Source organism: Oncorhynchus tshawytscha, linkage group LG03 (genome assembly GCF_018296145.1).
Source record: "Oncorhynchus tshawytscha isolate Ot180627B linkage group LG03, Otsh_v2.0, whole genome shotgun sequence".
NCBI lineage: Eukaryota > Metazoa > Chordata > Actinopteri > Salmoniformes > Salmonidae > Oncorhynchus > Oncorhynchus tshawytscha.
The window spans coordinates 69319210-69346488 of NC_056431.1; the positions used below are offsets into that span (position 1 = coordinate 69319210).

Consider the following 27279-nt stretch of genomic DNA (forward strand, 5'->3'; position numbering starts at 1 on the left):
AAAACTTATCACCCCTTAAAAAGTGCTTCCTGGATCGTTTTTCGAAATTCTTTAGATTTTTTTGTCAATTACACATGTGTAAGAACTGTATAAATATACTTTTGTTCAATTTTATTATCAGCATTTTTTACTTGTGTATAAGGCATATGTTTTCTCCATTTGCAATATGATTTCATAGGAAGTCAAAAGTCAAAGTCAAAAGTCACTTTTTTTGGGGCCAAATGCCATATGAAAGATTTGAAAATGCCAAATCAGGATGTTATGTCCATTTGCCATGTACCATCACAAATTTGACATGCTCAAAAATCGTGCAGAAATGCTAAATTGACTGGCCTGATGAACACAGGATGACCGGGCAGTGATAGTGGTTCCTCTCCATCGCTCGTTGTGTTGATTTCATCATGTCCATTTGGTGATGTTTTTTTCACTGTTGCAAATGCACTGTGCATTTGCAATATGGTTCAATGGGCATTTACCATCACGAATTTGGCATATTCAAAAATCCTGCAGAAATGCGAAATTGACTGGTCCGATGAACTCGGGATGGCTGGGCAGTGATTCTGGTTCCTCTCCATCATTCGTTGGGGTTGATTTCAGAATGTCACTTTGGTGATGGTACCTCACTGTTTAAACATATTGCAAATTGACAAGAGTCACCAGCAAGTCATCATCCATCAGTCAATTAGATATCATTCTGACACCAAACTGATACAAACTGACACCAAAACAACTTTTTCCAACTTGTTTAGTAGCCAACGATCACATACTTCAGAGCTGGCCCAAAATTCACAATGCCTTCTGTTCAAACCATAATAAAAACGTAAAACACGTAGTTACGTTCTAGCTGCGGGTCCAGTTCTGATGTTATGTGTAGGCCTAGCTGAGGCGACCCCAAATGCCAAGTTTCAGCTCGATAGGTCATTTGGTGCCCGAGCAAGACCCTAATTGGTGCTGAAAATCCACTTTTTTTCCATGCCTTGCTACGGGGTCCTCGAATGAGCTATTGGACAGAAACGTTGGGATCCATCTATATGGGCCGAGGCGGTCGCAATGCACCTAGTCTTACGACTCTGGGACATTTCTAAATATCGGCATTTACATGATGCAAAAATGAATTGAGGTTATTGCAAATGTACGAGGCTGTTTCTCGGTCCGAGAACCTTCTAGAGCCACGTAACCCACATCAACTTGAGGTCTAGAACAGGTTTCTTTAATAGTTGGAACAAGGTTAACTAATGCAGGCAGTGTCTGTCTCTACACACCCCAATGTGTGCGCTATTACAAAATCCTGAGTTTTAAGTCTTTATGTTAAGAATTGACTGATCTACACAGGGTTGAATGCAGTGATTTTCATAATTGCAGGTTATATATATCAAAACACTTGTAGGGTGAATTTAATCACTTCCAGTTGCTCCAGGAAGCTTAGAATCAACACAGGTAGACCTCATAGTAGCCTGATGGATTGTTATCGAAGACAGGTTCATACGGTATTCATAACCCACATAGGCTTCAGGTTGAATTGAGGGGTGCAGGCAATGTATTCCTATGGGGAGAGAAGTCAATGCAAACTGTTTTATGTAAACACCTTCTTTTAACTGTTAAGGGTTAATGCCACACGGTCAAGGTTAGGCTTGCACAGATTGGGAGGACCTCAGGAACGTACCTGAGGTCGAATTGTGCTTCTCCCCCTAACGGTTCTCTCACTGTCATCCAAAAGCAAATTACATTTAGGGCCAGGCTTCATTTTGGGCATTCTTTTTTTCAAGGTCGCTGCACTCAGAGCGAGCTACGGTCAAGCGGGGCATCTCGTTGAACTCGGCACGGCCTTGAGAATATGGAAATGCCATTGTAGGCTCTGTGTGTCTTTGAGCACCGCTCTTTGTCGCTCCATCCTTGCTGTGTGTGTGTGTGTGTGTGTGTGTGTGTGTGTGTGTGTGTGTGTGTGTGTGTGTGTGTGTGTGTGTGTGTAGAGAGCTTTTCTATGACATCTGTTGGGAAAAATGACTGATTTACAGTTCATGAGGGTTGCTTAATCACACATATGAAGTTTTAAAAAGATCGGACCTTTTTAACCCTTCGAAACAGCACCTTCGACACCATTTTAAGGCACTTTCGGTTGGCACAGGAAGCTATAAGTAAACACATATCTTGATTGGGGTACGCTATTACAAAATCCTGAGTTTTAAGTCTTTATGTTAAGAATTGACTGATCTACACAGGGTTGAATGCAGTCATTTTCACATTTGCAGGTTATGCACATCAAAATACCTTTTGGGTGAATTTAACCACTTCCGGTTGCTCCAGGAAGCTTAGAATCGACACAGGTAGACCACAAAGTGGCCTGATGGATTGTCATTGAAGACAAGTTCATAAGGCATTATTAACCCACATAGGCTCTAGGTTGAATTTAGGGGAGCAGGCAATGTATTCCTATGGGGAGAGATGTCATTGTAATCGGTGAGATCAAAAAACCCTGTTGTACTGTTAAGGGTTAATGCCACATGGACAAGGTTAGGCTTGCACAGATCGGGAGGACCTCAGGAACGTACCTGAGGTCGAATTGTGCTTCTCCCCTAACGGTTCTCTCACTGTCATCCAAAAGCACTGTCATCCAAAAGCAAGCAACTTCCGGCGCCGACAGAGATGGCCGCCTCGCTTCGCGTTCCTAGGAAACTATGCAGTTTTTTGTTTTTTTACGTGTTATTTCTTACACTAGTACCCCAGGTCATCTTAGGTTTCATTACATACAGCCGAGAAGAACTACTGAATATAAGATCAGCGTCAACTCACCATCAGTACGACCAAGAATATGTTTTTCGCGATGCGGATCCTGTGTTCTGCCTTACAACCAGTGCCACGGAGTGGATTACATGCAGCGACCCAAAAAAACGACTCAGAAAAAGAGGGAAACGAAGCGGTCTTCTGGTCAGACTCCGGAGACGGGCACATCGTGCACCACTCCCTAGCATTCTTCTTGCCAATGTCCAGTCTCTTGACAACAAGGTTGATGAAATCCGAGCAAGGGTAGCATTCCAGAGGGACATCAGAGACTGTAACGTTCTCTGCTTCACGGAAACATGGCTAACTGGAGAGACGCAATCCGAAGCGGTGCAGCCAGCGGGTTTCTCCACGCATCGCGCCGACAGAAACGAACATCTTTCTGGTAAGAAGAGGGGCGGGGGCGTATGCCTTATGGCCAACGTGACATGGTGTGATGAAAGAAACATACAGGAACTCAAATCCTTCTGTTCACCTGATTTAGAATTCCTCACAATCAAATGTAGACCGCATTATCTACCAAGAGAATTCTCTTCGATTATAATCACAGCCGTATATATTCCCCCCCAAGCAGACACATCGACGGCTCTGAACGAACTTTATTTAACTCTCTGCAAACTGGAAACGATTTATCCGGAGGCTGCATTCATTGTAGCTGGGGATTTTAACAAGGCTAATCTGAAAACAAGACTCCCTAAATTTTATCAGCATATCGATTGCGCAACCAGGGGTGGAAAGACCCTGGATCATTGTTACTCTAACTTCCGCGACGCATATAAGGCCCTGCCCCGCCCCCCTTTTGGAAAAGCTGACCACGACTCCATTTTGTTGATCCCTGCCTACAGACAGAAACTAAAACAAGAAGCTCCCACGCTGAGGTCTGTCCAACGCTGGTCCGACCAAGCTGACTCCACACTCCAAGACTGCTTCCATCACGTGGACTGGGAGATGTTTCGTATTGCGTCAGACAACAACATTGACGAATACGCTGATTTGGTGTGCGAGTTCATTAGAACGTGCGTTGAAGATGTCGTTCCCATAGCAACGATTAAAACATTCCCTAACCAGAAACCGTGGATTGATGGCAGCATTCGTGTGGAACTGAAGGCGCGAACCACTGCTTTTAATCAGGGCAAGGTGTCTGGTAACATGACTGAATACAAACAGTGCAGCTATTCCCTCCGCAAGGCTATCAAACAAGCTAAGCGCCAGTACAGAGACAAAGTAGAATCTCAATTCAACGGCTCAGACACAAGAGGCATGTGGCAGGGTCTACAGTCAATCACGGACTACAGGAAGAAACCCAGCCCAGTCACGGACCAGGATGTCTTGCTCCCAGGCAGACTAAATAACTTTTTTGCCCGCTTTGAGGTCAATACAGTGCCACTGACACGGCCTGCAACGAAAACATGCGGTCTCTCCTTCACTGCAGCCGAGGTGAGTAAGACATTTAAACGTGTTAACCCTCGCAAGGCTGCAGGCCCAGACGGCATCCCCAGCCGCGCCCTCAGAGCATGCGCAGACCAGCTGGCCGGTGTGTTTACGGACATATTCAACCAATCCCTATACCAGTCTGCTGTTCCCACATGCTTCAAGAGGGCCACCATTGTTCCTGTTCCCAAGAAAGCTAAGGTAACTGAGCTAAACGACTACCGCCCCGTAGCACTCACATCCGTCATCACGAAGTGCTTTGAGAGACTAGTCAAGGACCATATCACCTCCACCCTACCTGACACCCTTGACCCACTTCAATTTGCTTACCGCCCAAATAGGTCCACAGACGATGCAATCTCAACCACACTGCACACTGCCCTAACCCATCTGGACAAGAGGAATACCTATGTGAGAATGCTGTTCATCGACTACAGCTCGGCATTCAACACCATAGAACCCTCCAAGCTCGTCATCAAGCTCGAGACCCTGGGTCTCGACCCCGCCCTGTGCAACTGGGTACTGGACTTCCTGACGGGCCGCCCCAGGTGGTGAGGGTAGGCAACAACATCTCCTCCCCGCTGATCCTCAACACTGGGGCCCCACAAGGGTGCGTTCTGAGCCCTCTCCTGTACTCCCTGTTCACCCACGACTGCGTGGCCACGCACGCCTCCAACTCAATCATCAAGTTTGCGGACGACACAACAGTGGTAGGCTTGATTACCAACAACGACGAGACGGCCTACAGGGAGGTGAGGGCCCTCGGAGTGTGGTGTCAGGAAAATAACCTCACACTCAACGTCAACAAAACTAAGGAGATGATTGTGGACTTCAGGAAACAGCAGAGGGAACACCGCCCCATCCACATCGATGGAACAGTAGTGGAGAGGGTAGCAAGTTTTAAGTTCCTCGGCATACACATCACAGACAAACTGAATTGGTCCACTCACACAGACAGCATCGTGAGGAAGGCGCAGAAGCGCCTCTTCAACCTCAGGAGGCTGAAGAAATTCGGCTTGTCACCAAAAGCACTCACAAACTTCTACAGATGCACAATCGAGAGCATCCTGGCGGGCTGTATCACCGCCTGGTATGGCAACTGCACCGCCCTCAACCGTAAGGCTCTCCAGAGGGTAGTGAGGTCTGCACAACGCATCACCGGGGGCAAACTACCTGCCCTCCAGGACACCTACACCACCCGATGCTACAGGAAGGCCATAAAGATCATCAAGGACATCAACCACCCGAGCCACTGCCTGTTCACCCCGCTGTCATCCAGAAGGCGAGGTCAGTACAGGTGCATCAAAGCTGGGACCGAGAGACTGAAAAACAGCTTCTATCTCAAGGCCATCAGACTGTTAAACAGCCACCACTAACATTGAGTGGCTACTGCCAACACACTGTCAATGACACTGACTCTACTCCAGCCACTTTAATCATGGGAATTGATGGGAAATGATGTAAATATATCACTAGCCACTTTAAACAATGCTACCTTATATAATGTTACTTACCCTACATTATTCATCTCATATGCAGACGTAGATACTGTACTCTATATCATCGACTGCATCCTTATGTAATACATGTATCACTAGCCACTTTAACTATGCCACTTGGTTTACATACTCATCTCATATGTATATACTGTACCCGATATCATCTACTGTATCTTGCCTATGCTGCTCTGTACCATCACTCATTCATATATCATTATGTACATATTCTTTATCCCCTTACACTGTGTATAAGACAGTAGTTTTTTTTTTGTTGGAATTGTTAGTTAGATTACTTGCTCGTTATTACTGCATTGTCGGAACTAGAAGCACAAGCATTTCGCTACACTCGCATTAACATCTGCTAACCATGTGTATGTGACAAATAAAATTTGATTTGATTTGATTTGATTTGACATTTAGGGCCAGGCTTCGTTTTGGGCCTTCTTTTTTTCAAGGTCGCTGCACTCAGAGCGAGCTACGGTCAAGCGGGGCATCTCGTTGAACTCGGCACGGCCTTGAGAATATGGAAATGCCATTGTAGGCTCTGTGTGTCTTTGAGCACCGCACTTTGTCACTCCATCCTTGCTCTGTGTGTGTGTGTGTGTGTGTGTGTGTGTGTGTGTGTGTGTGTGTCGGGAGGACCTCAGGAACGAACCTGAGGTCGAATTGTGCTTCTCACCCTAACGGTTCTCTCACTGTCACCCAAAAGCAAATGACGTTGAGGGGCAGGCTTCATTTTGGGCCTACTTTTCTCATGGTCGCTGCGCTTAGACCGAGCGAGCTACGGGCAAGCGGGATATCTCGTTGAACTCGGCACGGCCTAGAGATTATGGTAATGCCATTGTAGGCTCTCTGTGTCTTTATTAAGCACCGCACTTTGTAACTCCATCTTTGCTGTGTGTGTGTGTTAGAGAGCTTTTCTTTGACATCTGTTGGGAAAAATGACTGATTTACAGTTCATGAGGGGTGCTTAATCACACATTTGAAGTTTTAAAAAGATCGGACCTTTTTAACCCTTCGAAACAGCACCTTCGACACCATTTTAAGGCACTTTCGGTTGGCACAGGAAGCTATAAGTAAACACATATCTTGATTGGGGTACGCTATTACAAAATCCTGAGTTTTAAGTCTTTATGTTAAGAATTGACTGATCTACACAGGGTTGAATGCAGTCATTTTCACATTTGGGGTGGCAGGGTAGCCTTGGTTAGAGCTTTGGACTAGGAACTGAAAGTTTGCAAGTTCAAATCCCTGAGCCTGCAAGGTACGAATCTGTTGTTCTGCCCCTGAAAAGGCAGTTAACCACCTGCTCCTTGGCCCTCATTGAAAATAAGAATTTGTTCTTAACTGACTTGCCTAGTAAAATAAAATTAGCAAGTTATGTACATCAAAATACCTTTTGGGTGAATTTAACCACTTCCGGTTGCTCCAGGAAGCTTAGAATCAACACATGTAGACCTCATAGTGGCCTGATGGATTGTCATCAAAGACAGGTTCATACGGCATTCATAACCCACATAGGCTTCAGGTTGAATTTAGGGGTGCAGTCAATGTATTCCTATGGGGAGAGAAGTCAATGCAAACTGTTTGATGTAAACACCTTCTTTTAACTGTTAAGGGTTAATGCCACACGGTCAAGGTTAGGCTTGCACAGATCGGGAGGACCTCAGGAACGTACCTGAGGTCGAATTGTGCTTCTCCCCCTAACGGTTCTCTCACTGTCATCCAAAAGCAAATGACATTTAGGGCCAAGCTTCGTTTTGGGCCTTCTTTTTTTCAAGGTCGCTGCACTCAGAGCGAGCTACGGTCAAGCGGGGCATCTCATTGAACTCGGCACGGCCTTGAGAATATGGAAATGCCATTGTAGGCTCTGTGTGTCTTTGAGCACCGCACTTTGTCACTCCATCCTTGCTGTGTGTGTGTGTGTGTGTGTGTGTGTGTGTGTGTGTGTGTGTGTGTGTGTGTGTGTGTGTGTGTGTGTGTGTTAGAGAGCTTTTCTTTGACGTCTGTTGGGAAAAAATGACTGATTTACAGTTCATGAGGGGTGCTTTTCTCACACATATGAAGTTTTAAAAAGATCGGGACCTTTTTAACCCTTCGAAACAGCACCTTCGACACCATTTTAAGGCACTTTCGGTTGGCACAGGAAGCTATAAGTAAACACATATCTTGATTGGGGTGTATTACAAAATCCTGAGTTTTAAGTCTTTATGTTAAGAATTGACTGATCTACACAGGGTTGAATGCAGTCATTTTCACATTTGGGGTGGCAGGGTAGCCTAGTGGTTAGAGCTTTGGACTAGGAACTGAAAGTTTGCAAGTTCAAATCCCTGAGCCTGCAAGGTAAAACACAATCTGTCTTGTTCTGCCCCTGAAAAGGCAGTTAACCACCTGTCTTTCATTGAAAATAAGAATTTGTTCTTAACTGACTTGCCTAGTAAAATAAAATTAGCAAGTTATGTACATCAAAATACCTTTTGGGTGAATTTCATCACTTCCGGTTGCTCCAGGACGCTTAAAATCAACACATGTAGACCTCATAGTGGCCTGATGGATTGTCATCGAAGACAGGTTCATACGGCATTCATAACCCACATAGGCTTCAGGTTGAATTTAGGGGTGCAGGCAATGTATTCCTATGGGGAGAGAAGTCAATGCAAACTGTTTGATGTAAACACCTTCTTTTAACTGTTAAGGGTTAATGCCACACGGTCATGGTTATGCTTGCACAGATAGGGAGGACCTCAGGAACGTACCTGAGGTCGAATTGTGCTTCTCCCCTAACGGTTCTCTCACTGTCACCCAAAAGCAAATGACGTTGAGGGGCAGGCTTCATTTTGGGCCTACTTTTCTCATGGTCGCTGCGCTTAGACCGAGCGAGCTACGGTCAAGCGGGATATCTCGTTGAACTCGGCACGGCCTTGAGAATATGGAAATGCCATTGTAGGCTCTGTGTGTCTTTGAGCACCGCACTTTGTCACTCCATCCTTGCTCTGTGTGTGTGTGTGTGTGTGTGTGTGGAAGACCTCAGGAACGTACCTGAGGTCGAATTGTGCTTCTCACCCTAACGGTTCTCTCACTGTCACCCAAAAGCAAATGACGTTGAGGGGCAGGCTTCATTTTGGGCCTACTTTTCTCATGGTCGCTGCGCTTAGACCGAGCGAGCTACGGTCAAGCGGGACATCTCGTTGAACTCGGCACGGCCTAGAGATTATGGTAATGCCATTGCCTGCTCTCTGTATCTTTATTAAGCACCGCACTTTGTAACTCCATCCTTGCTGTGTGTGTGTGTGTGAGAGAGCTTTTCTTTGACATCTGTTGGGAGAAATGACTGGTTTACCTAGTCACACATATGAAGTTTTGGAAAGATGTGACTTTTTTAACCCTTCGAAACAGACACTGTGACCCAATTAAAGGCACTTCCGGTTGGCACAGGAAGCTGTAAGTAAAACACATATCTTTCTTGGTGTATGCTCTTACGGAATCCTGAGTTTAAAGTCTTTATGTTAAGAATTGACTGATCTACACAGGGTTGAATGCAGTCATTTTCACATTTGCAGGTTATGTATTTCAAAATACCTTTTGGGTGAATTTAACCACTTCCGCTTGCTCCAGGAAGCTTAGTATCGACACAGGTAGACCACATAGTGGCCTGATGGATTGTCATTGAAGACAGGTTCATAAGGCATTATTAGCGGGGCATCTCATTGAACTCGGCACGGCCTTGAGAATTTGGAAATGCCATTGTAGGCTCTGTGTGTCTTTGAGCACCGCACTTTGTCACTCCATCCTTGCTGTGTGTGTGTGTGTGTGTGTGTGTGTGTGTGTGTGTGTGTGTGCGTGTGTGTGTGTGTGTGTGTGTGTCGGAAAAGATCACATTTGTCTTTACCAAACATTGTTGCATTTTGTGGAAACATCATGTTGCGAAATGCAGCCACATTGCGCTTCCAATATGAAATTGTCCATTCATGCACTACTCCTCCTTAGCACAGAACAATGCACTAGGATTTCAACATTCAGAGCTTTTGTGTATTTATTCTGGCTAGTAGGATAGCTGCATGGGAAACTGTTGCTCATGATGTATTTGTCAGGTGTCATTGTATTTGTCCGTTTTTTTCTCACAAGGCTGAAATATGTGCCCTCGCTTTGAAATGTTAGCAAGGTTTGTTTGTATTTCATCCAACTATCTGTGCTAAAAGTGATGGCTACAGCATATGTCATTTCTTCCACTTTTTGAGTGACCCAAAGATCAAGCTGCTTGTCTAATTGGTGAAAATGCAATGTCTGTTTATCAGACTCACTTTGACTTTAAATGGCGTACCAAGACTTGTTCCTTTGATTCCAGCCATACCAGCCTGAATACGCCTGATCTCGGAAGTTAAGCAGGATTGGGCCTGGTGAGTACTTGGATGGGAGACTGCCTGGGAATACCAGGTGCTGCAAACTTTTGTCCACTAGGGTGTGCTCTTGCATTATATCATCAGCAACACTGCTTTGTAGTAAGCATTTGATGCTGAATTTATTACGATCAAAGTTCCTTGTGCTGTCAGGGAGCCTTTGATTTACGAGACAAATACGAATATCGTTACTCAATGCAGCTTGTGTGTGCTTGGTACTCCTTCGCCCTGTTCAAATGATCAAAGGAAATAATGCTGGTGAGGAGTGGAACTGGACTGATGTCTGATGGCCCTGTGTTTTCCATGGTGGAATTAGAACCCTTCTTTTACGGAGTAAATCAAAAGCACAAGAGAATGTGAGATGTTATCGATAATAAATCAATTGGTTTCATGCATTTGTCTGTGTGTGTGTGTGTGTGTGTGTGTGTGTGTGTGTGTGTGTGTGTGTGTGTCTGAATGTGATTGTATTTCGTCATATCGCATACATTTGTGATATCAGACAGGTTAAGATATTAAAAAGTCATTGGTGATTTTTTTTCTACAGTGTTGCATGATGGGAATCTCGTGCTTCACTGATATAGTCTAGTAAACAAAATAAACTACTTTTTCACCACTCTTGTCTGCAAGTGCATTCCTAAACGGCATTTAACGCAGGTCGATGTGATGTGATATTATCAGAACACAAAGTGGTTACCGTCAGCCGAAAACGTTGACACTGGAGAGAGTTGCCCTCCACTGATGTATTCAAATCATACTTACCTGGCAAGGGAGAAACTGTGATCAAGAAGGCAGTTCACCCAGGGTGAGGCTCAGCCATTGCACTCCGGCTGTGCTGACCCCTGCGAATTTCCCAAATGTGGAAATCTCGATTGCATAATTTATGGTAGTGGGGGACTGCGGTTCGCGCTCTCCCTGATGTCTTGTTTCATGATAAACTGTTGCTTGGCGGCAGGCTTGAGGAACACTTGAGTCAACTGACCGGGCTTATGAAGATCTTTCAAGTCAGTTGTGGACTAATCGAAAGGTGGAAACATTTGTCTGTAGCCAAACATTGTTGGCATTTTGTGGAAACATCATGTTGCGAAATGCAGCCACATTGCGCTTCCAATATGAAATTGTCCATTCATGCACTACTCCTCCTTAGCACAGAACAATGCACTAGCATTTCAACATTCAGAGCTTTTGTGTATTTATTCTGGCTAGTAGGATAGCTGCATGGGAAACTGTTGCTCATGATGTATTTGTCAGGTGTCATTGTATTTGTCCGTTTTTTCACAAGGCTGAAATATGTGCCCTCGCTTTGAAATGTTAGCAAGGTTTGTTTGTATTTCATCCAACTATCTGTGCTAAAAAGTGATGGCTACAGCATATGTCATTTCTTCCACTTTTTGAGTGACCCAAAGATCAAGCTGCTTGTCTAATTGGTGAAAATGCAATGTCTGTTTATCAGACTCACTTTGACTTTAAATGGCGTACCAAGACTTGTTCCTTTGATTCCAGCCATACCAGCCTGAATACGCCTGATCTCGGAAGTTAAGCAGGATTGGGCCTGGTGAGTACTTGGATGGGAGACTGCCTGGGAATACCAGGTGCTGCAAACTTTTTGTCCACTAGGGTGTGCTCTTGCATTATATCATCAGCAACACTGCTTTGTAGTAAGCATTTGATGCTGAATTTATTACGATCAAAGTTCCTTGTGCTGTCAGGGAGCCTTTGATTTACGAGACAAATACGAATATCGTTACTCAATGCAGCTTGTGTGTGCTTGGTACTCCTTCGCCCTGTTCAAATGATCAAAGGAAATAATGCTGGTGAGGAGTGGAACTGGACTGATGTCTGATGGCCCTGTGTTTTCCATGGTGGAATTAGAACCCTTCTTTTACGGAGTAAATCAAAAGCACAAGAGAATGTGAGATGTTATCGATAATAAATCAATTGGTTTCATGCATTTGTCTGTGTGTGTGTGAGTGTGTGTGTGTGTGTGTGTGTGTGTGTGTGTGTGTGTGTGTGTGTGTGTGTGTGTGTGTGTGTGTCTGAATGTGATTGTATTTCGTCATATCGCATACATTTGTGATATCAGACAGGTTAAGATATTAAAAAGTCATTGGTGATTTTTTTTCTACAGTGTTGCATGATGGGAATCTCGTGCTTCACTGATATAGTCTAGTAAACAAAATAAACTACTTTTTCACCACTCTTGTCTGCAAGTGCATTCCTAAACGGCATTTAACGCAGGTCGATGTGATGTGATATTATCAGAACACAAAGTGGTTACCGTCAGCCGAAAATGTTGACACTGGAGAGAGTTGCCCTCCACTGATGTATTCAAGTCATACTTACCTGGCAAGGGAGAAACTGTGATCAAGAAGGCAGTTCACCCAGGGTGAGGCTCAGCCATTGCACTCCGGCTGTGCTGACCCCTGCGAATTTCCCAAATGTGGAAATCTCGATTGCATAATTTATGGTAGTGGGGGACTGCGTTCGCGCTCTCCCTGATGTCTTGTTTCATGATAAACTGTTGCTTGGCGGCAGGCTTGAGGAACACTTGAGTCAACTGACCGGGCTTATGAAGATCTTTCAAGTCAGTTGTGGACTAATCGAAAGGTGGAAACATTTGTCTGTAGCCAAACATTGTTGGCATTTTGTGGAAACATCATGTTGCGAAATGCAGCCACATTGCGCTTCCAATATGAAATTGTCCATTCATGCACTACTCCTCCTTAGCACAGAACAATGCACTAGCATTTCAACATTCAGAGCTTTGTCTGATAAACAGACATTGCATTTTCACCAATTAGACAAGCAGCTTGATCTTTGGGTCACTCAAAAAGTGGAAGAAATGACATATGCTGTAGCCATCACTTTTTAGCACAGATAGTTGGATGAAATACAAACAAACCTTGCTAACATTTCAAAGCGAGGGCACATATTTCAGCCTTGTGAGAAAAAAACGGACAAATACAATGACACCTGACAAATACATCATGAGCAACAGTTTCCCATGCAGCTATCCTACTAGCCAGAATAAATACACAAAAGCTCTGAATGTTGAAATGCTAGTGCATTGTTCTGTGCTAAGGAGGAGTAGTGCATGAATGGACAATTTCATATTGGAAGCGCAATGTGGCTGCATTTCGCAACATGATGTTTCCACAAAATGCCAACAATGTTTGGCTACAGACAAATGTTTCCACCTTTCGATTAGTCCACAACTGACTTGAAAGATCTTCATAAGCCCGGTCAGTTGACTCAAGTGTTCCTCAAGCCTGCCGCCAAGCAACAGTTTATCATGAAACAAGACATCAGGGGAGAGCGCGAACAATTATGCAATCGAGATTTCCACATTTGGGAAATTCGCAGGGGTCAGCACAGCCGGAGTGCAATGGCTGAGCCTCACCCTGGGTGAACTGCCTTCTTGATCACAGTTTCTCCCTTGCCAGGTAAGTATGACTTGAATACATCAGTGGAGGGCAACTCTCTCCAGTGTCAACATTTTCGGCTGACGGTAACCACTTTGTGTTCTGATAATATCACATCACATCGACCTGCGTTAAATGCCGTTTAGGAATGCACTTGCAGACAAGAGTGGTGAAAAAGTAGTTTATTTTGTTTACTAGACTATATCAGTGAAGCACGAGATTCCCATCATGCAACACTGTAGAAAAAAAATCACCAATGACTTTTTAATATCTTAACCTGTCTGATATCACAAATGTATGCGATATGACGAAATACAATCACATTCAGACACACACACACACACACACACACACACACACACACACACACACACACACACACACACACACACACACACACAGACAAATGCATGAAACCAATTGATTTATTATCGATAACATCTCACATTCTCTTGTGCTTTTGATTTACTCCGTAAAAGAAGGGTTCTAATTCCACCATGGAAAACACAGGGCCATCAGACATCAGTCCAGTTCCACTCCTCACCAGCATTATTTCCTTTGATCATTTGAACAGGGCGAAGGAGTACCAAGCACACACAAGCTGCATTGAGTAACGATATTCGTATTTGTCTCGTAAATCAAAGGCTCCCTGACAGCACAAGGAACTTTGATCGTAATAAATTCAGCATCAAATGCTTACTACAAAGCAGTGTTGCTGATGATATAATGCAAGAGCACACCCTAGTGGACAAAAAGTTTGCAGCACCTGGTATTCCCAGGCAGTCTCCCATCCAAGTACTCACCAGGCCCAATCCTGCTTAACTTCCGAGATCAGGCGTATTCAGGCTGGTATGGCTGGAATCAAAGGAACAAGTCTTGGTACGCCATTTAAAGTCAAAGTGAGTCTGATAAACAGACATTGCATTTTCACCAATTAGACAAGCAGCTTGATCTTTGGGTCACTCAAAAAGTGGAAGAAATGACATATGCTGTAGCCATCACTTTTTAGCACAGATAGTTGGATGAAATACAAACAAACCTTGCTAACATTTCAAAGCGAGGGCACATATTTCAGCCTTGTGAGAAAAAAACGGACAAATACAATGACACCTGACAAATACATCATGAGCAACAGTTTCCCATGCAGCTATCCTACTAGCCAGAATAAATACACAAAAGCTCTGAATGTTGAAATGCTAGTGCATTGTTCTGTGCTAAGGAGGAGTAGTGCATGAATGGACAATTTCATATTGGAAGCGCAATGTGGCTGCATTTCGCAACATGATGTTTCCACAAAATGCCAACAATGTTTGGCTACAGACAAATGTTTCCACCTTTCGATTAGTCCACAACTGACTTGAAAGATCTTCATAAGCCCGGTCAGTTGACTCAAGTGTTCCTCAAGCCTGCCGCCAAGCAACAGTTTATCATGAAACAAGACATCAGGGGAGAGCGCGAACGCAGTCCCCCACTACCATAAATTATGCAATCGAGATTTCCACATTTGGGAAATTCGCAGGGGTCAGCACAGCCGGAGTGCAATGGCTGAGCCTCACCCTGGGTGAACTGCCTTCTTGATCACAGTTTCTCCCTTGCCAGGTAAGTATGACTTGAATACATCAGTGGAGGGCAACTCTCTCCAGTGTCAACATTTTCGGCTGACGGTAACCACTTTGTGTTCTGATAATATCACATCACATCGACCTGCGTTAAATGCCGTTTAGGAATGCACTTGCAGACAAGAGTGGTGAAAAAGTAGTTTATTTTGTTTACTAGACTATATCAGTGAAGCACGAGATTCCCATCATGCAACACTGTAGAAAAAAATCACCAATGACTTTTTAATATCTTAACCTGTCTGATATCACAAATGTATGCGATATGACGAAATACAATCACATTCAGACACACACACACACACACACACACACACACACACACACACACACACACACACACACACACACACACACACACACACACACACACACACACACACACACACACACACACACACACACACACACACACACACACAGACAAATGCATGAAACCAATTGATTTATTATCGATAACATCTCACATTCTCTTGTGCTTTTGATTTACTCCGTAAAAGAAGGGTTCTAATTCCACCATGGAAAACACAGGGCCATCAGACATCAGTCCAGTTCCACTCCTCACCAGCATTATTTCCTTTGATCATTTGAACAGGGCGAAGGAGTACCAAGCACACACAAGCTGCATTGAGTAACGATATTCGTATTTGTCTCGTAAATCAAAGGCTCCCTGACAGCACAAGGAACTTTGATCGTAATAAATTCAGCATCAAATGCTTACTACAAAGCAGTGTTGCTGATGATATAATGCAAGAGCACACCCTAGTGGACAAAAAGTTTGCAGCACCTGGTATTCCCAGGCAGTCTCCCATCCAAGTACTCACCAGGCCCAATCCTGCTTAACTTCCGAGATCAGGCGTATTCAGGCTGGTATGGCTGGAATCAAAGGAACAAGTGCGCCATTTAAAGTCAAAGTGAGTCTGATAAACAGACATTGCATTTTCACCAATTAGACAAGCAGCTTGATCTTTGGGTCACTCAAAAAGTGGAAGAAATGACATATGCTGTAGCCATCACTTTTTAGCACAGATAGTTGGATGAAATACAAACAAACCTTGCTAACATTTCAAAGCGAGGGCACATATTTCAGCCTTGTGAGAAAAAACGGACAAATACAATGACACCTGACAAATACATCATGAGCAACAGTTTCCCATGCAGCTATCCTACTAGCCAGAATAAATACACAAAAGCTCTGAATGTTGAAATCCTAGTGCATTGTTCTGTGCTAAGGAGGAGTAGTGCATGAATGGACAATTTCATATTGGAAGCGCAATGTGGCTGCATTTCGCAACATGATGTTTCCACAAAATGCCAACAATGTTTGGTAAAGACAAATGTGATCTTTTCCGACACACACACACACACACACACACGCACACACACACACACACACACACACAGCAAGGATGGAGTGACAAAGTGCGGTGCTCAAAGACACACAGAGCCTACAATGGCATTTCCAAATTCTCAAGGCCGTGCCGAGTTCAATGAGATGCCCCGCTTGACCGTAGCTCGCTCAGTCTAAGCGCAGCGACCATGAGAAAAGTAGGCACAAAATGAAGCCTGCCCCTCAACGTCATTTGCTTTTGGGTGACAGGGAGAGAACCGTTAAGGTGAGAAGCACAATTCGACCTCAGTTACGTTCCTGAGGGCCTCCCGATCTGTGCAAGCCTAACCTTGACCGTGTGGCATTAACCCTTAACAGTACAACAGGGTTTTTTGATCTCACCGATTACAATGACATCTCTCCCCATAGGAATACATTGCCTGCACCCCTCAATTCAACCTGAAGCCTATGTGGGTTATGAATGCCGTATGAACCTGTCTTCGATGACAATCCAGCAGGCAACTATGAGGTCTACATGTGTTGATTTTAAGCATCCTGGAGCAACCGGAAGTGGTTAAATTCACCCAAAAGGTATTTTGATGTACATATCCTGCAAATTTTATTTTACTAGGCAGGTCAGTTAAGAACAAATTCTTATTTTCAATGAGGACCTAGGAACAGTGGGTTAACTGCCTATTCAGGGGCAGAATGACAGATTTGTACCTTGTCAGCTCGGGGATTTGAACTTGCAACCTTTCGATTACTAGTCCAAAGCTCTAACCACTAGGCTACCCTGCCGCCGCAAATGTGAAAATGACTGCATTCAACCCTGTGTAGATCCGTCAATTCTTAACATAAAGACTTTAAACTCAGGATTCTCTAAGAGCATACACCAAGAAAGATATGTGTTTACTTACAGCTTCCTGTGCCAACCGAAAGTGCCTTAAAATGGTGTCGAAGGTGCTGTTTCGAAGGGTTAAAAAGGTTCGATCTTTTTAAAACTTCAAATGTGTGATTAAGCACCCCTCATGAACTGTAAATCAGTCATTTTTCCCAACAGATATCAAAGAAAAGCTCTATAACACACACACACACACACACACAGCAAGGATGGAGTGACAAAGTGCGGTGCTCAAAGACACACAGAGCCTACAATGGCATTTCCATATTCTCAAGGCCGTGCCGAGTTCAATGAGATGCCCCGCTTGACCGTAGCTCGCTCTGAGTGCAGCGACCTTGAAAAAAAGAAGGCCCAAAACGAAGCTTGGCCCTAAATGTCATTTGCTTTTGGATGACAGTGAGAGAACCGTTAGGGGAGAAGCACAATTCGACCTCAGGTACGTTCCTGAGGTCCTCCCGATCTGTGCAAGCCTAACCTTGACCGTGTGGCATTAACCCTTAACAGTTAAAAGAAGGTGTTTACATCAAACAGTTTGCATTGACTTCTCTCCCCATAGGAATACATTGACTGCACCCCTAAATTCAACCTGAAGCCTATGTGGGTTATGAATGCCGTATGAACCTGTCTTTGATGACAATCCATCAGGCCACTATGAGGTCTACATGTGTTGATTCTAAGCTTCCTGGAGCAACCGGAAGTGGTTAAATTCACCCAAAAGGTATTTTGATGTACATAACTTGCTAATTTTATTTTACTAGGCAAGTCAGTTAAGAACAAATTCTTATTTTCAATGAGGGCCAAGGAGCAGGTGGTTAACTGCCTTTTCAGGGGCAGAACAACAGATTCGTACCTTGCAGGCTCAGGGATTTGAACTTGCAAACTTTCAGTTCCTAGTCCAAAGCTCTAACCACTAGGCTACCCTGCCACCCCAAATGTGAAAATGACTGCATTCAACCCTGTGTAGATCAGTCAATTCTTAACATAAAGACTTAAAACTCAGGATTTTGTAATAGCGTACCCCAATCAAGATATGTGTTTACTTATAGCTTCCTGTGCCAACCGAAAGTGCCTTAAAATGGTGTCGAAGGTGCTGTTTCGAAGGGTTAAAAAGGTCCGATCTTTTTAAAACTTCAAATGTGTGATTAAGCACCCCTCATGAACTGTAAATCAGTCATTTTTCCCAACAGATGTCAAAGAAAAGCTCTCTAACACACACACACAGCAAAGATGGAGTTACAAAGTGCGGTGCTTAATAAAGACACAGAGAGCCTACAATGGCATTACCATAATCTCTAGGCCGTGCCGAGTTCAACGAGATATCCCGCTTGCCCGTAGCTCGCTCGGTCTAAGCGCAGCGACCATGAGAAAAGTAGGCCCAAAATGAAGCCTGCCCCTCAACGTCATTTGCTTTTGGGTGACAGTGAGAGAACCGTTAGGGTGAGAAGCACAATTCGACCTCAGGTTCGTTCCTGAGGTCCTCCCCCGACACACACACACACACACACACACACACACACACACACAGCAAGGATGGCGTGACAAAGTGCGGTGACACACAGAGCCTGCAATGGCATTTCCATATTCTCAAGGCCGTGCCGAGTTCAATGAGATGCCCCGCTTGACCATAGCTCGCTCTGAGTGCAGCAACCGTGAAAAAAGTAGGCCCAAAATGAAGCCTGGCCCTAAATGTCAAATCAAATCAAATTTTATTTGTCACATACACATGGTTAGCAGATGTTAATGCGAGTGTAGCGAAATGCTTGTGCTTCTAGTTCCGACAATGCAGTAATAACGAACAAGTAATCTAACTAACAATTCCAAAAAAACTACTGTCTTATACACAGTGTAAGGGGATAAAGAATGTGTACATAATGATATATGAATGAGTGATGGTACAGAGCAGCATAGGCAAGATACAGTAGATGATATCGGGTACAGTATATACATATGAGATGAGTATGTAAACCAAGTGGCATAGTTAAAGTGGCTAGTGATACATGTATTACATAAGGATGCAGTCGATGATATAGAGTACAGTATCTACGTCTGCATATGAGATGAATAATGTAGGGTAAGTAACATTATATAAGGTAGCATTGTTTAAAGTGGCTAGTGATATATTTACATCATTTCCCATCAATTCCCATGATTAAAGTGGCTGGAGTAGAGTCAGTGTCATTGACAGTGTGTTGGCAGTAGCCACTCAATGTTAGTGGTGGCTGTTTAACAGTCTGATGGCCTTGAGATAGAAGCTGTTTTTCAGTCTCTCGGTCCCAGCTTTGATGCACCTGTACTGACCTCGCCTTCTGGATGACAGCGGGGTGAACAGGCAGTGGCTCGGGTGGTTGATGTCCTTGATGATCTTTATGGCCTTCCTGTAGCATCGGGTGGTGTAGGTGTCCTGGAGGGCAGGTAGTTTGCCCCGGTGATGCGTTGTGCAGACCTCACTACCCTCTGGAGAGCCTTACGGTTGAGGGCGGTGCAGTTGCCATACCAGGCGGTGATACAGCCCGCCAGGATGCTCTCGATTGTGCATCTGTAGAAGTTTGTGAGTGCTTTTGGTGACAAGCCGAATTTCTTCAGCCTCCTGAGGTTGAAGAGGCGCTTCTGCGCCTTCCTCACGATGCTGTCTGTGTGAGTGGACCAATTCAGTTTGTCTGTGATGTGTATGCCGAGGAACTTAAAACTTGCTACCCTCTCCACTACTGTTCCATCGATGTGGATGGGGCGGTGTTCCCTCTGCTGTTTCCTGAAGTCCACAATCATCTCCTTAGTTTTGTTGACGTTGAGTGTGAGGTTATTTTCCTGACACCACACTCCGAGGGCCCTCACCTCCCTGTAGGCCGTCTCGTCGTTGTTGGTAATCAAGCCTACCACTGTTGTGTCGTCCGCAAACTTGATGATTGAGTTGGAGGCGTGCGTGGCCACGCAGTCGTGGGTGAACAGGGAGTACAGGAGAGGGCTCAGAACGCACCCTTGTGGGGCCCCAGTGTTGAGGATCAGCGGGGAGGAGATGTTGTTGCCTACCCTCACCACCTGGGGGCGGCCAGTCAGGAAGTCCAGTACCCAGTTGCACAGGGCGGGGTCGAGACCCAGGGTCTCGAGCTTGATGACGAGCTTGGAGGGTTCTATGGTGTTGAATGCCGAGCTGTAGTCGATGAACAGCATTCTCACATAGGTATTCCTCTTGTCCAGATGGGTTAGGGCAGTGTGCAGTGTGGTTGAGATTGCATCGTCTGTGGACCTATTTGGGCGGTAAGCAAATTGAAGTGGGTCAAGGGTGTCAGGTAGGGTGGAGGTGATATGGTCCTTGACTAGTCTCTCAAAGCACTTTGTGATGACGGATGTGAGTGCTACGGGCGGTAGTCGTTTAGCTCAGTTACCTTAGCTTTCTTGGGAACAGGAACAATGGTGGCCCTCTTGAAGCATGTGGGAACAGCAGACTGGTATAGGGATTGGTTGAATATGTCCGTAAACACACCGGCCAGCTGGTCTGCGCATGCTCTGAGGGCGCGGCTGGGGATGCCGTCTGGGCCTGCAGCCTTGCGAGGGTTAACACGTTTAAATGTCTTACTCACCTCGGCTGCAGTGAAGGAGAGACCGCATGTTTTCGTTGCAGGCCGTGTCAGTGGCACTGTATTGACCTCAAAGCGGGCAAAAAGTTATTTAGTCTGCCTGGGAGCAAGACATCCTGGTCCGTGACTGGGCTGGGTTTCTTCCTGTAGTCCGTGATTGACTGTAGACCCTGCCACATGCCTCTTGTGTCTGAGCCGTTGAATTGAGATTCTACTTTGTCTCTGTACTGGCGCTTAGCTTGTTTGATAGCCTTGCGGAGGGAATAGCTGCACTGTTTGTATTCAGTCATGTTACCAGACACCTTGCCCTGATTAAAAGCAGTGGTTCGCGCCTTCAGTTCCACACGAATGCTGCCATCAATCCACGGTTTCTGGTTAGGGAATGTTTTAATCGTTGCTATGGGAACGACATCTTCAACGCACGTTCTAATGAACTCGCACACCAAATCAGCGTATTCGTCAATGTTGTTGTCTGACGCAATACGAAACATCTCCCAGTCCACGTGATGGAAGCAGTCTTGGAGTGTGGAGTCAGCTTGGTCGGACCAGCGTTGGACAGACCTCAGCGTGGGAGCTTCTTGTTTTAGTTTCTGTCTGTAGGCAGGGATCAACAAAATGGAGTCGTGGTCAGCTTTTCCAAAAGGGGGCGGGGCAGGGCCTTATATGCGTCGCGGAAGTTAGAGTAACAATGATCCAGGGTCTTTCCACCCCTGGTTGCGCAATCGATATGCTGATAAAATTTAGGGAGTCTTGTTTTCAGATTAGCCTTGTTAAAATCCCCAGCTACAATGAATGCAGCCTCCGGATAAATCGTTTCCAGTTTGCAGAGAGTTAAATAAAGTTCGTTCAGAGCCGTCGATGTGTCTGCTTGGGGGATATATACGGCTGTGATTATAATCGAAGAGAATTCTCTTGGTAGATAATGCGGTCTACATTTGATTGTGAGGAATTCTAAATCAGGTGAACAGAAGGATTTGAGTTCCTGTATGTTTCTTTCATCACACCATGTCACGTTGGCCATAAGGCATACGCCCCCGCCCCTCTTCTTACCAGAAAGATGTTCGTTTCTGTCGGCGCGATGCGTGGAGAAACCCGCTGGCTGCACCGCTTCGGATTGCGTCTCTCCAGTTAGCCATGTTTCCGTGAAGCAGAGAACGTTACAGTCTCTGATGTCCCTCTGGAATGCTACCCTTGCTCGGATTTCATCAACCTTGTTGTCAAGAGACTGGACATTGGCAAGAAGAATGCTAGGGAGTGGTGCACGATGTGCCCGTCTCCGGAGTCTGACCAGAAGACCGCTTCGTTTCCCTCTTTTTCTGAGTCGTTTTTTTGGGTCGCTGCATGTAATCCACTCCGTGGCACTGGTTGTAAGGCAGAACACAGGATCCGCATCGCGAAAAACATATTCTTGGTCGTACTGATGGTGAGTTGACGCTGATCTTATATTCAGTAGTTCTTCTCGGCTGTATGTAATGAAACCTAAGATGACCTGGGGTACTAGTGTAAGAAATAACACGTAAAAAAACAAAAAACTGCATAGTTTCCTAGGAACGCGAAGCGAGGCGGCCATCTCTGTCGGCGCCGGAAGTTGCTTGCTTTTGGATGACAGTGCTTTTGGATGACAGTGAGAGAACCGTTAGGGGGAGAAGCACAATTCGACCTCAGGTACGTTCCTGAGGTCCTCCCGATCTGTGCAAGCCTAACCTTGTCCGTGTGGCATTAACCCTTAACAGTACAACAGGGTTTTTTGATCTCACCGATTACAATGACATCTCTCCCCATAGGAATACATTGCCTGCTCCCCTAAATTCAACCTAGAGCCTATGTGGGTTAATAATGCCTTATGAACTTGTCTTCAATGACAATCCATCAGGCCACTTTGTGGTCTACCTGTGTCGATTCTAAGCTTCCTGGAGCAACCGGAAGTGGTTAAATTCACCCAAAAGGTATTTTGATGTGCATAACCTGCAAATGTGAAAATGACTGCATTCAACCCTGTGTAGATCAGTCAATTCTTAACATAAAGACTTAAAACTCAGGATTTTGTAATAGCGTACCCCAATCAAGATATGTGTTTACTTATAGCTTCCTGTGCCAACCGAAAGTGCCTTAAAATGGTGTCGAAGGTGCTGTTTCAAGGGTTAAAAAGGTCCGATCTTTTTAAAACTTCATATGTGTGATTAAGCAACCCTCATGAACTGTAAATCAGTCATTTTTCCCAACAGATGTCATAGAAAAGCTCTCTAACACACACACACACACACACACACACACACACACACACACACACACACACACACACACACACACACACACACACACACACAGCAAGGATGGAGCGACAAAGAGCGGTGCTCAAAGACACACAGAGCCTACAATGGCATTTCCATATTCTCAAGGCCGTGCCGAGTTCAACGAGATGCCCCGCTTGACCGTAGCTCGCTCTGAGTGCAGACCTTGAAAAAAAGAATGCCCAAAATGAAGCCTGGCCCTAAATGTAATTTGCTTTTGGATGACAGTGAGAGAACCGTTAGGGGGAGAAGCACAATTCGACCTCAGGTACGTTCCTGAGGTCCTCCCAATCTGTGCAAGCCTAACCTTGACCGTGTGGCATTAACCCTTAACAGTTAAAAGAAGGTGTTTACATAAAACAGTTTGCATTGACTTCTCTCCCCATAGGAATACATTGCCTGCACCCCTCAATTCAACCTGAAGCCTATGTGGGTTATGAATACCGTATGAACCTGTCTTCGATAACAATCCATCAGGCTACTATGAGGTCTACCTGTGTTGATTCTAAGCTTCCTGGAGCAACCGGAAGTGATTAAATTCACCCTACAAGTGTTTTGATATATATAACCTGCAATTATGAAAATCACTGCATTCAACCCTGTGTAGATCAGTCAATTCTTAACATAAAGACTTAAAACTCAGGATTTTGTAATAGCGCACACATTGGGGTGTGTAGAGACAGACACTGCCTGCATTAGTTAACCTTGTTCCAACTATTAAAGAAACCTGTTCTAGACCTCAAGTTGATGTGGGTTACGTGGCTCTAGAAGGTTCTCGGACCGAGAAACAGCCTCGTACATTTGCAATAACCTCAATTCATTTTTGCATCATGTAAATGCCGATATTTAGAAATGTCCCAGAGTCGTAAGACTAGGTGCATTGCGACCGCCTCGGCCCATATAGATGGATCCCAACGTTTCTGTCCAATAGCTCATTCGAGGACCCCGTAGCAAGGCATGGAAAAAAGTGGATTTTCAGCGCCAATTAGGGTCTTGCTCAGGCACGAAATGACCTATCGAGCCGAAACGCTGGATTCGGGGTCGCCTCAGCTAGGCCTACACATAACATCAGAACTGGACCCGCAGCTAGAACGTAACTACGTGTTTTACGTTTTTATTATGGTTTGAACAGAAGGCGTTGTGAATTTTGGGCCAGCTCTGAAGTATGTGATAGTTGGCTTCTAAACAAGTTGGAAAAAGTGGGTGTGGTGTCAGTTTGTATCAGTTTGGTGTCAGAATGATATCTAATTGACTGATGGACGGTGACTTGCTGGTGACTTTTGTCCATTTGCAATATGTTTAAACAGTGAGGTACCATCACCAAAGTGACATTCTGAAATCAACCCCAACGAATGATGGAGAGGAACCAGAATCACTGCCCAGCCATCCCGAGTTCATCGGACCAGTCAATTTCGCATTTCTGCAGGATTTTTGAATATGCCAAATTCGTGATGGTAAATGCCCATTGAACCATATTGCAAATGCACAGTGCATTTGCAACAGTGAAAAAAACATCACCAAATGGACATGATGAAATCAACACAACGAGCGATGGAGAGGAACCACTATCACTGCCCGGTCATCCTGTGTTCATCAGGCCAGTCAATTTAGCATTTCTGCACGATTTTTGAGCATGTCAAATTTGTGATGGTACATGGCAAATGGACATAACATCCTGATTTGGCATTTTCAAATCTTTCATATGGCATTTGGCCCCAAAAAAAGTGACTTTTGACTTTGACTTTTGACTTCCTATGAAATCATATTGCAAATGGAGAAAACATATGCCTTATACACAAGTAAAAAATGCTGATAATAAAATTGAACAAAAGTATATTTATACAGTTCTTACACATGTGTAATTGACAAAAAAAATCTAAAGAATTTCGAAAAACGATCCAGGAAGCACTTTTTTAAGGGGGTGATAAGTTTTTGATTTTTTTTTCTCCGTTTTTCAAAATTTTACTTTTGTTGCGAAATGCAGCCCCCCATTGTGCTTCCAATATGAAATGAATACACCCGATCTCATCTGATCTTGGAAGCTAAACAGGATTGGGTCGGTTAGATTGGTTAGTACTTGGATGGGAGACTGCCTGGGAATACCAGGTGCTGCAAGCTTTTTGTCCACTAGGGTGTGCTCTTGCATTATATCATCAGCAACACTGCTTTGTAGTAAGCATTTGATGCTGAATTTATTACGATCAAAGTTCCTTGTGCTCACCAGGCCCAAAGCCTTTGATTTATGAGACAAATACGAATATCGTTACTCAATGCAGCTTGTGTGTGCTTGGTACTCCTTCGCCCTGTTCAAATGATCAAATGAAATAATGCTGGTGATGAGTGGAACTGGACTGATGTCTGATGGCCCTGTGTTTTCCATGGTGGAATTAGAACCCTTCTTTTACGGAGTAAATCAAAAGCACAAGAGAATGTGAGATGTTATCGAAAATAAATCAATTGGTTTCATGCATTTGTCTGTCTGTGTGTGTGTGTGTGTGTGTGTGTGTGTGTGTGTGTGTGTGTGTGTGTGTGTGTGTGTGTGTGTGTGTGTGTGTGTGTGTGTCTGAATGTGATTGTATTTCGTCATATCGCATACATTTGTGATATCAGACAGGTTAAGATATTAAAAAGTCATTGGTGATTTTTTTTCTACAGTGTTGCATGATGGGAATCTCGTGCTTCACTGATATAGTCTAGTAAACAAAATAAACTACTTTTTCACCACTCTGTCTGCAAGTGCATTCCTAAACGGCATTTAACGCAGGTCGATGTGATGTGATATTATCAGAACACAAAGTGGTTACCATCATCCGAAAATGTTGGCACTGGAGAGAGTTGCCCTCCACTGATGTATTCAAGTCATACTTACCTGGCAAGTGAGAAACGGTGCTCAAGAAGGCAGTTCATCCAGGGTAAGGATTAGCCATTGCACTCCGGCTGTGCTGACTCCTGTGAATTTCCCAAATGTGGAAATCTCGATTGCATAATTTATGGTAGTGGGGGACTGCGTTTGTGCTCTCCCCTGATGTCTTGTTTAATGATAAACTGTTGCTTGGCGGTATGCTTGAGGAACACTTGAGTCAACTGACCGGGCTTATGAAGATCTTTCAAGTCAGTGGTGGACTAATCGAAAGGTGGAAACATTTGTCTGTAGCCAAACATTGTTGGCATTTTGTGGAAACATCATGTTGCGAAATGCAGCCCCATTGCGCTTCCAATATGAAATTGTCCATTCATGCACTACTCCTCCTTAGCACAGAACAATGCACTAGCATTTCAACATTCAGAGCTTTTGTGTATTTATTCTGGCTAGTAGGATAGCTGCATGGGAAACTGTTGCTCATGATGTATTTGTCAGGTGTCATTGTATTTGTCCGTTTTTTCTCACAAGGCTGAAATATGTGCCCTCGCTTTGAAATGTTAGCAAGGTTTGTTTGTATTTCATCCAACTATCTGTGCTAAAAAGTGATGGCTACAGCATATGTCATTTCTTCCACTTTTTGAGTGACCCAAAGATCAAGCTGCTTGTCTAATTGGTGAAAATGCAATGTCTGTTTATCAGACTCACTTTGACTTTAAATGGCGTACCAAGACTTGTCCCTTTGCGTACAGCCATACCAGCCTGAATACGCCCGATCTCGTCTGATCTCGGAAGTTAAGCAGGATTGGGCCTGGTGAGTACTTGGATGGGAGGCTGCCTGGGAATACCAGGTGCTGCAAACTTTTTGTCCACTAGGGTGTGCTCTTGCATTATATCATCAGCAACACTGCTTTGTAGTAAGCATTTGATGCTGAATTTATTACGATCAAAGTTCCTTGTGCTGTCAGGGAGCCTTTGATTTATGGGACAAATACGAATATCGTTACTCAATGCAGCTTGTGTGTGCTTGGTACTCCTTCGCCCTGTTCAAATGATCAAAGGAAATAATGCTGGTGAGGAGTGGAACTGGACTGATGTCTGATGGCCCTGTGTTTTCCATGGTGGAATTAGAACCCTTCTTTTACGGAGTAAATCAAAAGCACAAGAGAATGTGAGATGTTA

The 27279-nt window shown here is 44.5% G+C and overlaps 4 non-coding genes and 6 pseudogenes across 4 annotated transcripts; 6 read left to right on the forward strand and 4 right to left on the reverse strand.

Annotated features, from left to right (window-relative positions):
- Positions 1–10045: 10045 nt before the first annotated feature.
- LOC121846292 lies at positions 10046–10154 on the forward strand (annotated as a pseudogene).
- Positions 10155–10856: 702 nt separating this feature from the next.
- Positions 10857–11021, forward strand: LOC112246204. Its single transcript, XR_002952878.2, has one exon. It is a non-coding gene; the product is annotated as a U1 spliceosomal RNA (small nuclear RNA).
- A 576-nt stretch (positions 11022–11597) lies between these two features.
- LOC121846293 lies at positions 11598–11706 on the forward strand (annotated as a pseudogene).
- Positions 11707–12437: 731 nt separating this feature from the next.
- LOC121846301 lies at positions 12438–12601 on the forward strand. Its single transcript, XR_006083167.1, has one exon. It is a non-coding gene; the product is annotated as a U1 spliceosomal RNA (small nuclear RNA).
- An 820-nt stretch (positions 12602–13421) lies between these two features.
- On the reverse strand, positions 13422–13553 carry LOC112246199 (annotated as a pseudogene).
- A 725-nt stretch (positions 13554–14278) lies between these two features.
- On the reverse strand, positions 14279–14387 carry LOC121846294 (annotated as a pseudogene).
- Positions 14388–14967: 580 nt separating this feature from the next.
- On the reverse strand, positions 14968–15131 carry LOC121846299. The gene has a single exon (XR_006083165.1). It is a non-coding gene; the product is annotated as a U1 spliceosomal RNA (small nuclear RNA).
- Positions 15132–15915: 784 nt separating this feature from the next.
- On the reverse strand, positions 15916–16024 carry LOC121846296 (annotated as a pseudogene).
- A 10074-nt stretch (positions 16025–26098) lies between these two features.
- Positions 26099–26262, forward strand: LOC121846306. Its single transcript, XR_006083171.1, has one exon. It is a non-coding gene; the product is annotated as a U1 spliceosomal RNA (small nuclear RNA).
- Positions 26263–26841: 579 nt separating this feature from the next.
- Positions 26842–26960, forward strand: LOC121846284 (annotated as a pseudogene).
- Positions 26961–27279: the final 319 nt, after the last annotated feature.